The sequence below is a fragment of the Ranitomeya imitator genome, chromosome 10 (genome assembly GCF_032444005.1).
Source record: "Ranitomeya imitator isolate aRanImi1 chromosome 10, aRanImi1.pri, whole genome shotgun sequence".
NCBI classification, from domain to species: domain Eukaryota; kingdom Metazoa; phylum Chordata; class Amphibia; order Anura; family Dendrobatidae; genus Ranitomeya; species Ranitomeya imitator.
Window position 1 is genome coordinate 127,086,867 of NC_091291.1, and position 15,478 is coordinate 127,102,344.

Consider the following 15,478-nt stretch of genomic DNA (forward strand, 5'->3'; position numbering starts at 1 on the left):
TGTGTAATCCTAATATTACGATGAGCCTTTTAGAAGTCCAGCTTAGGCTAGGTTCACATTGCGTTAATGGGTTAATGCTAGCGGACTCCGTTACATGGCGAAATTGTCGCAATTAACGCCATGCAACGGATCCGTTAGCACACCCATTGACGGCAATGTGCTAACGGATCTCTAGCGCATTGCTAGCGCATGCCATTTTTGGCACGCACTAACGATGTCCCGTTAGTTTCGGACGGACCGCGGACACTGCTTGCAGCGTCCAAGGTCCGTCCCTCGCTAGCGCAGATCGGGTATCTGCGCTAGCGGGATCGCCAAATGCGATCCCTTTTGGGACATTGCGTTAGCGCAATCCGCTAGCATATGCGCTAAACGGATTGCCCTAACGCAATGTGAAACTAGCCTTAAACTTGTGAAATGCTTATTCTATTATCAGGCAGGTAGCCTTTCAGGAGCATTATCTTGGAATTCTGACTTGTTTTCAATGAAAGTACACCAGGCTCCATCAAGTATAAGAGATCTATTTATTGATGTATGCAAATCGTATTACCAAATCTGGTGACAGATCCACCTTAAGGGTAAGTTCACATGGCCGATTTCTCCAAATAAGAGGGAAACGGACCAATTACTTTGATCAAACTTTGATTAGAGTGGCATCAGTTTTTCTGACAGTCCGTGAAAATCGGACCACGCTTGGATGTCATCTGAGTGTGGTCCGATTTTTTTTCTACCGACCCATTGCTGATCTTGATCCAACCCCTTGGATAAAAATTGTATCGGTCTTCGTTTTTTTTCCGTGGACCACTTGGTCCGAGGAAAAAAGTCAGACATGTGCACAGTCCTATAGAATATCATAGGCATGAGTGCTATCTGGATAGTGCTAGATTGAGAAAATCATCAGTGTGCACTCCTAAAATGGATTACAGTACCGTACAGAAAACAGAGGGGGGTCTTACCAAAATGGAACCTCTATTAGGATTCCAGGCTTTGTCACAGAGGACAGATAGGCAGTACCAGTTTCTGTACGTCTTCGACCAACTCACCCTACCTTACACTGGTTTTTGACATCCATTAGCAAAAATGATGGGGCCAACCTAGACCAGGCTCTATATATCTAGGGGCCCATAAATGCCAAATGGTAAATATATTTTGGTATATAAAATTATGGAAAAATATCATCAGAGCTTTGCCCCATTGCAAGGTACGCAGGCTGATTGCATGAGTAAAATGGACATCTGTGCAGCATTTTTAGACAACAGGACCAAAAAAATAGTGTTAGTGACATATAAGCAAACATATAAGTCAATCCAAAAGCAGAGGTGAATTCAGAATAGAAGGAAGCAAAGCTCAGGGGGTCACATCCAATGTTCAGGATCTGTGTGCCCACCACATGGCACCGAACACCACGACTACCTGCATGTACGGCCATCTTCCTTGTGCCATCTGGGCCCAAGCTGAACCCACCTTCGTGTTCTGATCCGGAGCAACAAAAGTCAAACACGTCAACACAGAACAAGCCGCGTTACCCCCAGACTGCGCCAAGCCGATAACCAAGTCCTCGACGAACCATAGATCTTGTCTTACAGAGAGTAATTGCTGCCTTTTCCCTCATGACTTGACCTATTTATACAGCGCTTGTGTTATTATTACCACAGGACGGTTTTCTAGAAATATACGCCATTCCGGGCAAGACTGAGTTAAAAGCAGCCTGCAAAAACCCTGACAAGTTTATGAAAAATAACATCTGTTATTGTTTCATTTCTTCACTTTGCAAACAGTTTTTTTTCCTCACAGAAAGTGTAGTCTGAAATTAACGCTATTGTGAGGTTTTGCTTTTTTTTCCCCCTCTCCTTATCCACGGAGATCCTGGTTTCCATGGCGATATTAGTGGTTGTAGGCCTTTGCTTCTAAATGTAAATTTTTGCAATGCTTAGAAATTGAAATACAGCAGATCAAAAAGCCTCACAATGCGACATCATGAGAATTCTTATGTCGGCTTCATAAAGTGCTCGCTTTTCAACCATTTGGAATATCTATTATTCAGGAAAACATGTTGTGGTTTCTGTTTTGTTTTTTCATTTTTTTTTTTGCAATGCGCTGGTTTTATCGTTACTTCTTATACACTTTCATTTGCATGGGTTTTTTTTTTTGTTTTGGGAGAAATTTCCTCTTAAAATAATGCTTCAGCCACGCACATAGAGAAAAGGGGAGAAAGAGAAAAGGAGAAGCAGGAGAGAAAGTAGAGAAAGAAAGGGAGGAAGGGAGGAAGGGAAGGAAATGTAAGGCAGGAAGGAAGGATGGAAAGAAGGTAGGAAGAAAATGTAAGGATGGAAGGAAGGATGGAAAGAAGGTAGGAAAGGAAGGAATTGTAAGGAGGAAAGGAAGGAAGAAAGAAAGAAAGATTAAAGAAGGAAGGAAAGTAAAGAGGGAAGATAAAAAAATGAAAGAATTATGGAAAGAAAAATATGAAGAAATAGAAGGAAATAAATGAAAATAAAAAATGAACAAAAATAAAGAACAAATTAAAGAAAGAAGGAAAGGACAAAAGAAAAAACAAACAAAGAAGGAAAGAAAAAAGAAAGCGAGAAAGAAGGAAACAAATAGAAGAGAGAAGGAAGGAAAGAGAAAGAATGAACACATGAACTAATAAATGAAAAAAAAAATAAACGAAGGCAGAAAGGAAGGAAGAAAGGAAAGAAAGAGGGAGAGAAAGAAGGAAAGAAAAAAAGAAAAGTAAAAGAAAGGAAATAAAAAATAAAGAAGGAAAAAAACAATGAAAGAAAGAAGGAAATTGAGAGAAGAAAAATATAAAAAGAAATGAGGAAAGAGAAAAAATGAACTAAGGAAAGAAAGAAAGAACGAAAGAAACAAAAAAAAATTGTATATTATTATGCAAAAAAATAGGAAAAGACAAGGGGAGAGCCACTTACAGAGCTGTAAGTCACCAAGATAAAAAAAAAAAACTTAAAAGCCAGCAACTTGACTTTCTCCTTGCTTAACCCCTTCATGACCCAGCCTATTTTGACCTTAAAGACCTTGCCATTTTTTGCAATTCTGACCAGTGTCCCTTTATGAGGTAATAACTCGGGAAAGCTTCAACGGATCCTAGCGGTTCTGAGATTGTTTTTTCGTGACATATTGGGCTTCATGATAGTGGTAAATTTAGGTCAATAAACTCTGTGTTTATTTGTGATAAAAACGGAAATTTGGCGAAAATTTTGCAATTTTCACATTTTGAATTTTTATTTTGTTAAACCAGAGAGTTATGTGACATAAAATAGTTAATAAATAACATTTCCCACATGTATACTTTACATCAGCACTATTTTGGAAACAAATTTTTTTATTGCTAGGAAGTTATAAGGGTTAAAATTTGACCAGCGATTTCTCATTTTTACAACGAAATTTACAAAACCATTTTTTTTAGGGACCACCTCACATTTGAAGTCAGTTTGAGGGGTCTATATGGCTGAAAATACCCCAAAGTGACACCATTCTAAAAACTGCACCCCTCAAGGTGCACAAAACCACATTCAAGAAGTTTATTAACCCTTCAGGTGCTTCACAGCAGCAGAAGCAACATGGAAGGAAAAAATGAACATTTAACTTTTTAGTCACAAAAATGATCTTTGAGCAACAATTTTTTTATTTTCCCAATGATAAAAGGAGAAACTGAACCACGAAAATTGTTGTCCAATTTGTCCTGAGTACACTGATACCTCATATGTGGGGGTAAATCACTGTTTGGGCGCACGGCAGGGCTTGGAAGGGAAGGAGCGCCATTTGACTTTTTGAATGAAAAATTGGCTGCACTCTTTAGCGGACACCATGTCACATTTGGAAAGCCCCCGTGTGCCTAAAAATTGGAGCTCCCCCACAAGTGACCCCATTTTGGAAACTAGACGCCCCAAGGAACTTATCTAGATGCATAGTGAGCACTTTAAACCCCCAGGTGCTTCACAAATTGATCCGTAAAAATGAAAAAGTACTTTTTTTTCACAAAAAAATTATTTTACCCTCAATTTTTTCAATTTCACATGGGCCACAGGATAAAATGGATCCTAAAATTTGTTGGGCAATTTCTCCTGAGTACACCGATACCTCACATGTGGGGGTAAACCACTGTTTGGCAGGGCTCGGAAGGGAAGGCGCGCCTTTTGACTTTTTGAATGGAAAATTAGCTCCAATTGTTAGCGGACACCATGTCGCGTTTGGAGAGCCCCTGTGTGCCTATGCATTGGAGCTCCCCCACAAATGACCCCATTTTGGAAACTAGACCCCTCACAGAAGTTTATAACGCAGAGCCATGAAAATAAAAAAAAAATTTCTTTTCTCAAAAATGATTTTTTAGCCCGCAATTTTTTATTTTCCCAAGGGTAACAGGAGAAATTTGACCCCAAAAGTTGTTGTCCAGTTTCTCCTGAGTACGCTGATACCCCATATGTGGGGGTAAACCACTGTTTGGGCACATGCTGGGGCTCGGAAGTGAAGTAGTGACGTTTTGAAATGCAGACTTTGATGGAATGCTCTACGGGCGTCACGTTGCGTTTGCAGAGCCCCTGATGTGGCTGAACAGTAGAAACCCCCCACAAGTGACCCCATTTTGGAAACTAGACCCCGAAAGGAACTTATCTAGATGTGAGGTGAGCACTTTGAACCCCCAAGTGTTTCACAGACGTTTATAACACAGAGCAGTGAAAATAATAAATACGTTTTCTTTCCTCAAAAATAATTTTTTTAGCCCAGAATTTTTAAATTTTCCCAAGGGTAACAGGAGAAATTTGACCCCAATATTTGTTGTCCAGTTTCTCCTGAGCACAGTGATACCCCATATGTGGGGGTAAACTACTGTTTGGGCACATGCCGGGGCTCGGAAGTGAAGTAGTGACGTTTTGAAATGCAGACTTTGATGAAATGCTCTACGGGCGTCACGTTGCGTTTGCAGAGACCCTGATGTGGCTAAACAGTAGAAACCCCCCACAAGTGACCCTATTTTGGAAACTAGACCCCGAAAGGAACTTATCTAGATATGTGGTGAGCACTTTCAACCCCCAAGTGCTTCACAGAAGTTTATAACGCAGAGCCGTGAAAATAATAAATACGTTTTCTTTCCTCAAAAATAATTTTTTAGCCCAGAATTTTTTATTTTCCCAAGGGTTACAGGAGAAATTGGACCCCAAAAGTTGTTGTCCAGTTTCTCCTGAGTACGCTGATACCTGATGTGTGGGGGTAAACCACTGTTTTGGCAAACGTCGGGGCTCAGAAGGGAAGTAGTGACTTTTGAAATGCAAACTTTGATGGAATGGTCTGCGGACATCACGTTGCGTTTGCAGAGCCCCTGGTGTGCCTAAACAGTAGAAACCCCCCACAAGTGACCCCATTTTGTAAACTAGACCCCCCAAGGAACTTATCTAGATATGTGGTGAGCACTTTGAACCCCCAAATGCTTCACAGACGTTTACAACGCAGAGCCGTGAAAATAAAAAATCATTTTTCTTTCCTCAAAAATGATGTTTTAGCAAGCAATTTTTTATTTTCTCAAGGGTAACAGGAGAAATTGGACCCCAGTATTTGTTGCACAGTTTGTCCTGAGTATGCTGGTACCCCATATGTGGGGGTAAACCACTGTTTGGGCACACGTCGGGGCTCGGAATTGAGGGAGCACCATTTGACTTTTTGAATACAAGATTGGCTGGAATCAATGGTGGCGCCATGTTGCGTTTGGAGACCCCCTGATGTGCCTAATAATAATAATAATCTTTATTTTTATATAGCGCTAACATATTCCGCAGCGCTTTACAGTTTGCACACATTATCATCACTGTCCCCGAGAGGGCTCACAATCTAAATTCCCTATCAGTATGTCTTTGGAATGTGGGAGGAAACCGGAGTGCCCGGAGGAAACCCACGCAAACACGGAGAGAACATACAAACTCTTTGCAGATGTTGTCCTGGGTGGGATTAGAACCCAGGACTACAGCGCTGCAAGGCTGCAGTGCTAACCACTGCGCCACCGTGCTGCCCCTAAACAGTGGAAACCCCTCAATTCTAACTCCAACACACCCCTAACCCTTATCCCAACTGTAGCCGTAACCCTAACCACAACCCTAACCGCAACACACCCCTAACCACAACCCTAATTCCAACCCAACCCTAACCCTAAGGCTATGTGCCCATGTTGCGGATTCGTGTGAGATTTTTCAGCATCATTTTTGAAAAATCTGCGGGTAAAAGGCACTGCGTTTTACCTGCGGATTGCCAGTGTTTTTTGTGCGGATTTCACCTGCGGATTCCTATTGAGGAACAGGTGTAAAACGCTGCGGAATCCGCACAAAGAATTGACATGCTGCGGAAAATACAACGCAGCGTTTCCGCGCGGTATTTTCCGCACCATGGGCACAGCGGATTTGGTTTTCCATATGTTTACATGGTACTGTAAACCTGATGGAACTCTGCTGCGGATCCGCAGCGGCCAATCCGCTGCGGATCCGCAGCCAAATCCGCACCGTGTGCACATAGCCTAATTCTAAAGGTATGTGCACACGCAGCGGAAAACGATGCGGATACGCAGCAGTTTCCCATGAGTTTACAGTTCAATGTAAACCTATGGGAAGCAAAAATCGCTGTACACATGCTGCGGAAAAACTGCACGGAAACGCAGGGGTTTACATTCCGCAGCATGTCACTTCTTTCTGCGGATTCCGCAGCGGTTTTACAACTGCTCCAATAGAAAATCGCAGTTGTAAAACCGCAGTGAAATGCGCAGAAAAACCATGGTAAATCCGCGATAAATCCACAGCGGTTTAGCACTGCGGATTTATGAAATCCGCTGCGGAAAAATCCGCAGAGGACCAGAATACATGTGCACATTCCTATCCCTAACCCTATCCCTAACCCTGCCCCTAACCTTAACCCTACCCCTAACTCTAACCCTACCCCTAACCCTACCCCTACCCCTAACTCTACCCCTAACCCTAACCCTAGTTCTAACTCCAACCTTAGTGGGGGAAAAAAAAATTATTTATTTTATTATTGTCCCTACCTATGGGGGTGACAAAGGGGGGGTCATTTACTGTTTTTTTTTTTATTTTGATCACTGTGAGGTTTTTTCACAGTGATCAAAATTCACTCTGGAACGAATCTGCCGGCCGGCAGATTCGGCGGGCGCACTGCGGATGCGCCCGCCATTTTGGAAGATGGCGGCGCCCAGGAAAGAAGACGGACGGACCCCGGGAGGCTCGGTAAGTATAAGGGGGGGGAGATCAGGGCACGGGGGGGCGTCGGAGCACGTTGAGGAGGGATTGGAGCATGGGGGGTGGATCGGTGTGCGGGCGGGTGGATCGGTGTGCGGGGGCGGTGGATCGCAGTGCGGGGGGGTGGATCGGAGTGCAGGGGGGGTGCTCGGAGTGCAGTGTTTCCAGCCATGGCCGATGATATTGCAGCATCGGCCATGGCTGGATTGTAATATTTCACCAGTTTTTTAGGTGAAATATTACAAATCGCTCTGATTGGCAGTTTCACTTTCAACAGCCAATCAGAGCGATCGTAGCCACGGGGGGGGGGGGGGGGGTGAAGCCACCCCCCCCCCTGGGCTAAAGTACAACTCCTCCTGTCCCTGCACGCCGGGTGAAATTACAGTTAACCCTTTCACCCGGCCTGCAGGAACGCGATTCTGCCATGACGCATACGTACGCTGCGTCATGGGTCGGAATGGCACCGACTTTCATGACGCAGCGTATGCGTGAAAGGTCGGGAAGGGGTTAAAGCAGTGCGCTCCTAAATGATAGTTCGGTTCAGATGCAGTGCGGCTCCGCTGGTGTGAACTGTTCGCTTCTCCAATGTTGCATCAGATTAAGCTTTGCCTCAGCAGCATTAGGAGCGGCTCTGCATCTAACCCCATCCAGCGATTCGGCCAGCTTCAGAGCTGCACTTGCAACTGTATAGTAAACAGCTTCCAAGAGCGTGCTCCTTGCCTAGGAAACTAGCCACCTCTGGTAGACTTCACAGGTGGACGGTATCCTAGGCAAAAAGAAGTACACTACAAAATTAAAGATCCCTCTATTTTTCATTATACAAGTACGTGGTACTTTTATCCAATCATGATGACAAAATCCTTTAAAGAAGGAATTGTTTGAAGCCACTGAGACCATTTAGTCCAGGCTTTCACCCTCATCATCCAGCCAATATGGATATTGGAAATAAGTATTGATTTGCCGCAGCACTTTAGGGACTTGAGAAATACTCCGGGACTTCCAGTGACGTGCGAAAGTCCTATGTGCAGCCCTGCGGCAGATCAGAACGCCTCAGAATGCGACACGATGAGAATTCTTATCGCGGCTTCATAAAGTGCTCGTTTTTAAGCCTTTTGGAGGACACGTTGCAGGTTCTGTTGCTCGTGGCACCCAGTTTGTTTTTTCAGAAGCTGACATCATTTTCATGCTTTTTTTTTGTAGCATTTCCTTTTAAATATCATACTTCCAGCCAAGCAAGTTATGTTATATAATTAAAGATGACTGCACCCGGTGTATAAGCGCAGGCGCTCGCTTCCGTCTAGTGCAAATGGTGTGTCTAATGTACAGGGGCCGGTGCTCCTTTAATCTTTTATGGCAGCTCTAGTTGTGCATGCAAAACAGCTTTACATACAATATATATGAGACATAGGCAAGGTAGATTTATCGGGTACTATTTCTGATGTTATTACAACCGTATATTATAAATGACAAATGCTTTCCCTCGCTGCAAAGGCCATTGCAACCTGTGCCACCTTTCCGCAAACCAATAAGCTCAGCAGAGAAATCTTGCCAGGCTTCATATCGCAAGGCAACACTCCAGGACGGGTGCGGATAATGGAAATCTGTTATTCTGTCACATTTCTTCACGATGCGATTACAAACTGGGTTTGGATTTAAGAAAGCGTTATGAAAAACGCGGCACTTGAATCACTGCACGGACTCTACGCAACGAATGGCGGTATTTTAGTCATTTTGGCATCTTTTAGCGGTGATACAATGGGATACTTCCCATCGAAACAAAATGGGATTTTTAACCATTGAAACAACGCAGCACATATATAAACTATGCTCCTCAACATTGAAATTGCAATATCAAGAAGGGAAAGTCATGGAGTTATGGAATTCAAAGGATCGCTAGACACGTAATGATCTGCAAATGATGATCTTGATTTATCAGGATGGAGTATGAGCGCCACGTGCAGAACTCCGCGCACTTAAAGCCTTGGCTGCTATCAATGAGGTTATTAATGGTTAGATTGTGAGATGGAAAAAAAAAACTTTTTTTCATACATTTAATACAAAAAGCTAAACTAAACACTAGATGATTTTCTGATGACACATTCCCTTTAAAGCGTTCAAATCTATAGGGTGAATTCACATATGCCAAATCTGATGGGGCTTTTACTGGAAAATTTGCCCGGGTAAAATTCAGTCATAAATGACAGTAAAAGGCGAGTGGATGAGATTTTCCTAAAGCCATGTTCCCACGTAGCATAAACATAAAATCTGTGTTTTTTGCCATGCAGTTTAATTTCATCTGTGCATGATCTGTGAGCAGCCATTTCTCAGAGAAAAGGAAAACCATTGCAAGGCTCCTGAGGGTGCTAGGATAGTGGAGAAGGAAATAAGGAGGAAAACTACAACCCTTCAATATATTTAGACTGCTGATGCACAAAGGATGTAGAGGTAGCTAATGGGGATGGAGGAATGGCTACCGGGGATGAAGAAGTGGCTACAATGGATGAAGAAGTGGATACTGAGGATGAAGAAATGGATACAGGGGATGAAGAGGTGGCTACCGGGGATGAAAAAGTGGGTACCAGAAATGTAGAGGTGGCTACCGGGGATGAAGAAGTGGCTACCAGGTATGGAGAGGTGGCTACCGGGGATGGAGAAGTGGATACCGGAAATGTAGAAGTAGCTACCGGGGAGTAATAAGTGGCTACCAGGAACGGAGAGGTAGCTAATGGGGATGGAGAAGTAGCTACCGGGGCCAGAGAGATAGCTACCGGGGATGGAAGGATAGCTACTGGGGACAGAGAGGTAGCTACCGCTGATGGAGAGGTGGCTACTGTACATGGCAGGATAGCTTCTGGGGATGAAGAGGGGGGTTCCAAGGATGGAGAGGATGTTACCGAGGATGGAAAGGAGGCTACCTAGGATGGAGAGGTGGCTACTGGGGATGGAGATGGCTACTGGGAATGGAGAGGTGGCTACCGGGGACAGAGAGGTGGTTACCAAGGATGGAGAGGTAGCTACCGGGGATGGAGAGGTGGCTACTGGGGATGGACAAGTGGCTACCGGGGATGGACAGGTGACTACCGAGGGTGGAGAGGAGACGACCGAGGGTGGAGAGGAGGCGACCGAGGGTGGAGAGGAGGCTACTGAGGATGGAGAGGTGGCTACTGGGGATGGAGAGATGGCTACTGGGAATGGAGAGGTGGCTACCGGGGACAGAGAGGTGGTTACCAAGGATGTAGAGGTAGCTACCGGGGATGGAGAGGTGGCTACTGGGGATGGACAGGTGACTACCGGGGATGGACAAGTGACTACCGGGGATGGAGAGAAGGCGACCAAGGGTGGAGAGGAGGCTACTGAGGATGGAGAGGTGGATATCGGGGATGGAGAGGTGGCTACTGGGGATGGAGAGGTGGCTACTGGGGATGGAGAGGTGGCAGTCATACGAGGTCTTGGGATACCACTATTAGAAATAGCAAATAATACAGATTTTGTTGTGAGGCACAGGGGTTTAAAATTATGACTGTTCACTTCTGATAATCAATTAAAAGAAGTTCTACTGCTCACATTTCCAATTGTTATCTGTAATGAATCCAAGATTTAAAAAAATCCTATATTGTATCATTTTATTTCCGTTTTTACGATAAAAAAAAAACTGATCCAAAAACAGAAATAACTAATGGACAAGTGAGTAGAGTTTTAGCAGTATCCTGATATTCTGCAAAGTAAATCCAAAGCCGACAAGCAAAAGAAATCCTGCAGAGGATACTCCCATCCATCTTTAAGATTTAGGTTATCAGATAACTATGTACGGTAAGTATGAGGAGTGAAATTAGCAGCAATGGAGGGAGTCTGTGCGGCACATCCACCTGCTGAAAACTCTGTTCAGCCATGTACTGCGCTAACAGCCCGGGAACAATCCTCAGACTCGTGTAATTCTGCAGGCAGAACTTAAAGTCAATATTTCCTTTTTACATATTCTCTCCAGCTGCTCTCCAAGAACATAATAGAGCAACATTCGACTGTTCCCTACAGGAAAAAAATACTAATAGCAATTAACTGAACTGGAGCACGACTTTTACTGCACAGTGTCATTGCAAGAGCGGCGTAACTACCTGTAATGAATGGGAGCCCATTAGAGCTTCTTTGTTCCCCAAATGTTTCAGATGAACTGAAGGCTTACATTCCATAGAAACTGTACTTCTAATATATAAAGAAGGAGCTTTTCCTGGATAATTGACAAGTCTTAAATTCTGTAAAAAAAAACCCATATACTTAATTATCTGCTGCAACAGTGACCTACTGATACCAAAGCCTTATCTCTACTATTGTGATTGGTGTCTGATGTTACAGGACTATAATACAGTGTGCTAAATTTTGGAGGTGATGATGTAAAAGTTCTTTGCCTCCCTGTATATTGTGCAGAATCAGGAACTACAGCATATAAGGGAATTACTTGTAGCTGTCATTTCAGGCGACTTCAGAATGTCATGTGTGTTCATGAAGAATAACACTATTTCTGGCTATTATATGACTTGTAATCTGCATTTTTCATTAGTTTTCCCTTCTGCAGATTCTAATCATCAGTTGTCTCTGAGCTAGTGGATGGAGACTAGCGGCTGTGATATCTCCCATATACAACACTCACACATCAGAGTTTCCTGCTCTATGTAGCACACCCTCAGAAGCACCAGCAGCATGGAGGACCGTGCGGCAGAACTAAGCAGTATAGCTGTGAATCCAGCTTTACAGGGAGATAAACCACTTAATGGAAAGCAGCAGCATAGCTTTGTGTTTCTCTGATTCTGTCACTCTGCACCTCCTTTTTCCCTCCCATCGTGCTCCTTGGCTGATTTTTAGTACAACTTCATTAGAGCAAAGTAGTTATCTGTGACTGTACCTTGACTACAGTGTCTATGTGGAATCTGCAGTAGTCTAAGACACGCCTCCTGCCTCTGCATTGCTTTAATTATCAGTTCTCTTTGACCTTGTGGGTAGAGATTAGCAGCTGTGATATCTGCCATATACAGCACTCACAGATATGAGGTATCCCTGCTCACCTGTTTTAATGTACCACCTGTTCAGATTTAGCAGCAGCATGGAGAACATTATACAGCAGCACTAAGCAGTATAGCTGTGAATCCAGCTCTATATGGAGAAACACCACATACTGAAAAGCAGCAGCATAGGTCTGTGTGACTCTGATTCTCTCACTCTGCCCCACCACTCCCCCTTTTCTCATATCGTGCTCCTTGGCTGCTATTTAGTACCACTTCATTACAGCAGTGTGCTGATCTGTGACTACAGTTTAGCTACAGGTTCTACGGGGGGAGACACACCTCCTCTCTACGCGTTGGTTCTGGTTGCTGCTCTCACCAACATGACTGTCCACTGAGCATAAAAACCATCCTCACAGTCTCAACTGAAAGTGAGTAACGCACCAATCAAAAAAACATGAACATCAAGTAACTGGAGCAAATTTACTCAAGCAAATGAGTTTTGTGCTTAACTCAGATGTCCACTTTTTTGGCAAAAAAAAGAAAGAAAAAAAGTTTTTTTTTTCCAGTGTGATAGATAAAGTTTTCACCCGATTTTGGTCTCCATTTTTTTTGCATGCAAGAGTAAAAACATTCCAATCTTCTCCCTCATTAAACGGTTAACAACAAACACCATCAGATGAGTGATTTTGAACCGTAAATCAGATTAAAATGGACATGTTTTTGTGTTTTGATTTTTTTCTTATGGACAATTAGTCTTCCGAAAAAAAAAATAACACGTAAGCAGCCCCCTAGATGGAACATGTTCGATTTGCGAAAAAAAAACAAAGCACACACCTAAAAAAACAGATGTCCGATTTTTTTAGACGACCATAATACAGGTGATATTTGTTAAGAATTAGTGATGAGCTCGGATAGGGTATTATCCGAGCATGCTAGGGTGCTAACCGAAATGACTTAGGCATGCTCAAATATGTTTGAGTCCCCGCGCCTGCATGTATAGCGGCTGTTCAACAACCGCAACATATGCCGTGCTTGCCTAACAAATCAGGCAATGCTTGCATGTGTTGCGGCTGTCAAACAGCCGCTAAACTTCCGGGGTGGGTACTCACAGTGAAGATACTTGGATAGCACCCGAGCATGCTCAGATAACACCTTATCTGAGCACGTTTGCTACTCACTATTAAGAATCTGTGGCCCTCTAAGTGATGAACCACAGGAAATCCTTACTTCTGTAATAAAGGTGCAAAGAACTTACTCTAGGTAATGTAATATTTTTTTAGAGGGTTGCTCCAAAACTTTTATATTGAAGATCTATCCTTTGGAGAGGTCATTGATATCAAATCAGTGGGGATCCAATCAGCACCATCAGCTTCCACAGAACATGAGTGGATCTGCAGTACTCGGCAGTGACCACTACACAGTTGATGGAACTGTACTGTTCAGCTCCACAACTGCAGTTACCGCCAATGAGAAAAGTTGTTGGGGGAGCAGTGGGTCTCCACCTCCCGATCTTATATTGTAAACCTATTCTGAGGATATTAAAGTAGTGGAGAAACACTATGTAAGAAGAGTGTAAAAATATACTTCTACTCTAATTTTACAGAGCATTCTGGTATCAAATTCATAATAAAGCAACACAAGCAATGTATACAAATAATCTAATGTAGAAAGAGATATTGATGGTAAACTCACATATGAAGCAAAACTAACAACATCTGCCCCCTTTTCTCTTAATCTAAAATGATGAATGTGTTAGATGAGGAGTGCTCCAGGACCTGAAGCCCACCAGAAGGTGTTCATTGCATTGCTTTATATGCATCCATCATAGTCACAGAATGCCGGCTGATTATAGAGCACATATGGCACACCCCCACCTGTTCTTATTTTTTTTTTATGCAGATTCCTAGTCCTGTCCTTCTCGTGGCTCTGATGGATGGATGTGTATAGATAAATGTGCCCTGTGACATGAGCAATACACATCCTACACATCATTACGTTATATCAGAATATTGTATTTGAACAGTATATATTATATATAACCCTGTAAAGCTATGTACTGACTCTCGGAAAGTGTGCGTATGGACCGACAGACAGCTACTGCATCAACTAGAAGCAGAAATAGACTTTACAAAACATCACTAAAAATATCTTCAGGTGGGAAGAAAGCGTTCCAGGTGTGCTACGCGGTACTGTTCCGTTGATGAACGCAATCGTAGCATATGTGCATGAGGGCGTGCATTAGCATTTTATCAAGGTGTGAAAAGGAAGGAAAAATATGGGATAAGCACAGGTGCTGGAGTCCCGCTAATGGGGTGTCAATACAGTATTCTGATTCGGTGGTGTTGGACCCATTATTTGTGAGTTTTGCTGCAGCTGTAATACACGGCAAGCATGAGTGGAAACTCGACCACGTATGGAAATCTGCTTATATCTGAGCATTAGAGAAATGGCTAGCACAGCCTCCCAGCTTGCATCACTCAATATCCCTGGCAGGTTGATATTTCTGACAAATGCAGATCTAAAGCATACACCTTAATAAATATTTTCAAAGCTGGAAGTAGAGCAGCTTTGTAAACGTACTGCATTATTTATCTTGTACTGATCCAAAGTTTTAGTTTGTATAAAAGACTAGAGCTAAAGCAGCGGAATTAGAGCAGAGCTAGAGAAAAGCTACAGAGGCGCTAGAGGAGAACTAGAGCAGAGCTACAGAAGAGCTAGAGCAGAGCTACAACAGACCTAGAGGAAAGCTACAGAGGTGCTATAGGAGAACTAGAGCAGAGCTACAGAAGAGCTAGAGCAGAGCTACAACAGAGCTAGAGAAAAGCTACAGAGGCGCTAGAGGAGAACTAGAGCAGAGCTACAGAAGAGCTAGAGCAGAGCTACAACAGACCTAGAGGAAAGCTACAGAGGTGCTATAGGAGAACTAGAGCAGAACTACAGCAGAACTAGAGCAAAGCTACAACAGACCTGGAGGAAACCTACAGAGGTGCTAGAGGAGAACTAGAGCAGAGCTACAGCAGAGTTACAGAAGAGCTAGAGCAGAGCTACAACAGAGCTAGAGGGAAGCTACAGAGGTGCTAGAGGAGAACTAGAGCAGAGCTACAGCAGAGTTACAGAAGAGCTAGAGCAGAGCTACAACAGACCTAGATGAAAGCTACAGAGGTGCTAGAGGAGAACTAGAGCAGAGCTACAGCAGAGTTACAGAAGAGCTAGAGCAGAGCTACAACAGAG

General features: G+C 43.4%; 1 protein-coding gene across 10 annotated transcripts in view; it reads right to left on the reverse strand.

The window, feature by feature from the left end:
• AGRN (agrin) overlaps nucleotides 1-15,478 on the reverse strand; it is a 626,510-nt gene that overhangs the window by 132,903 nt on the left and 478,129 nt on the right. The window lies entirely within an intron of this gene.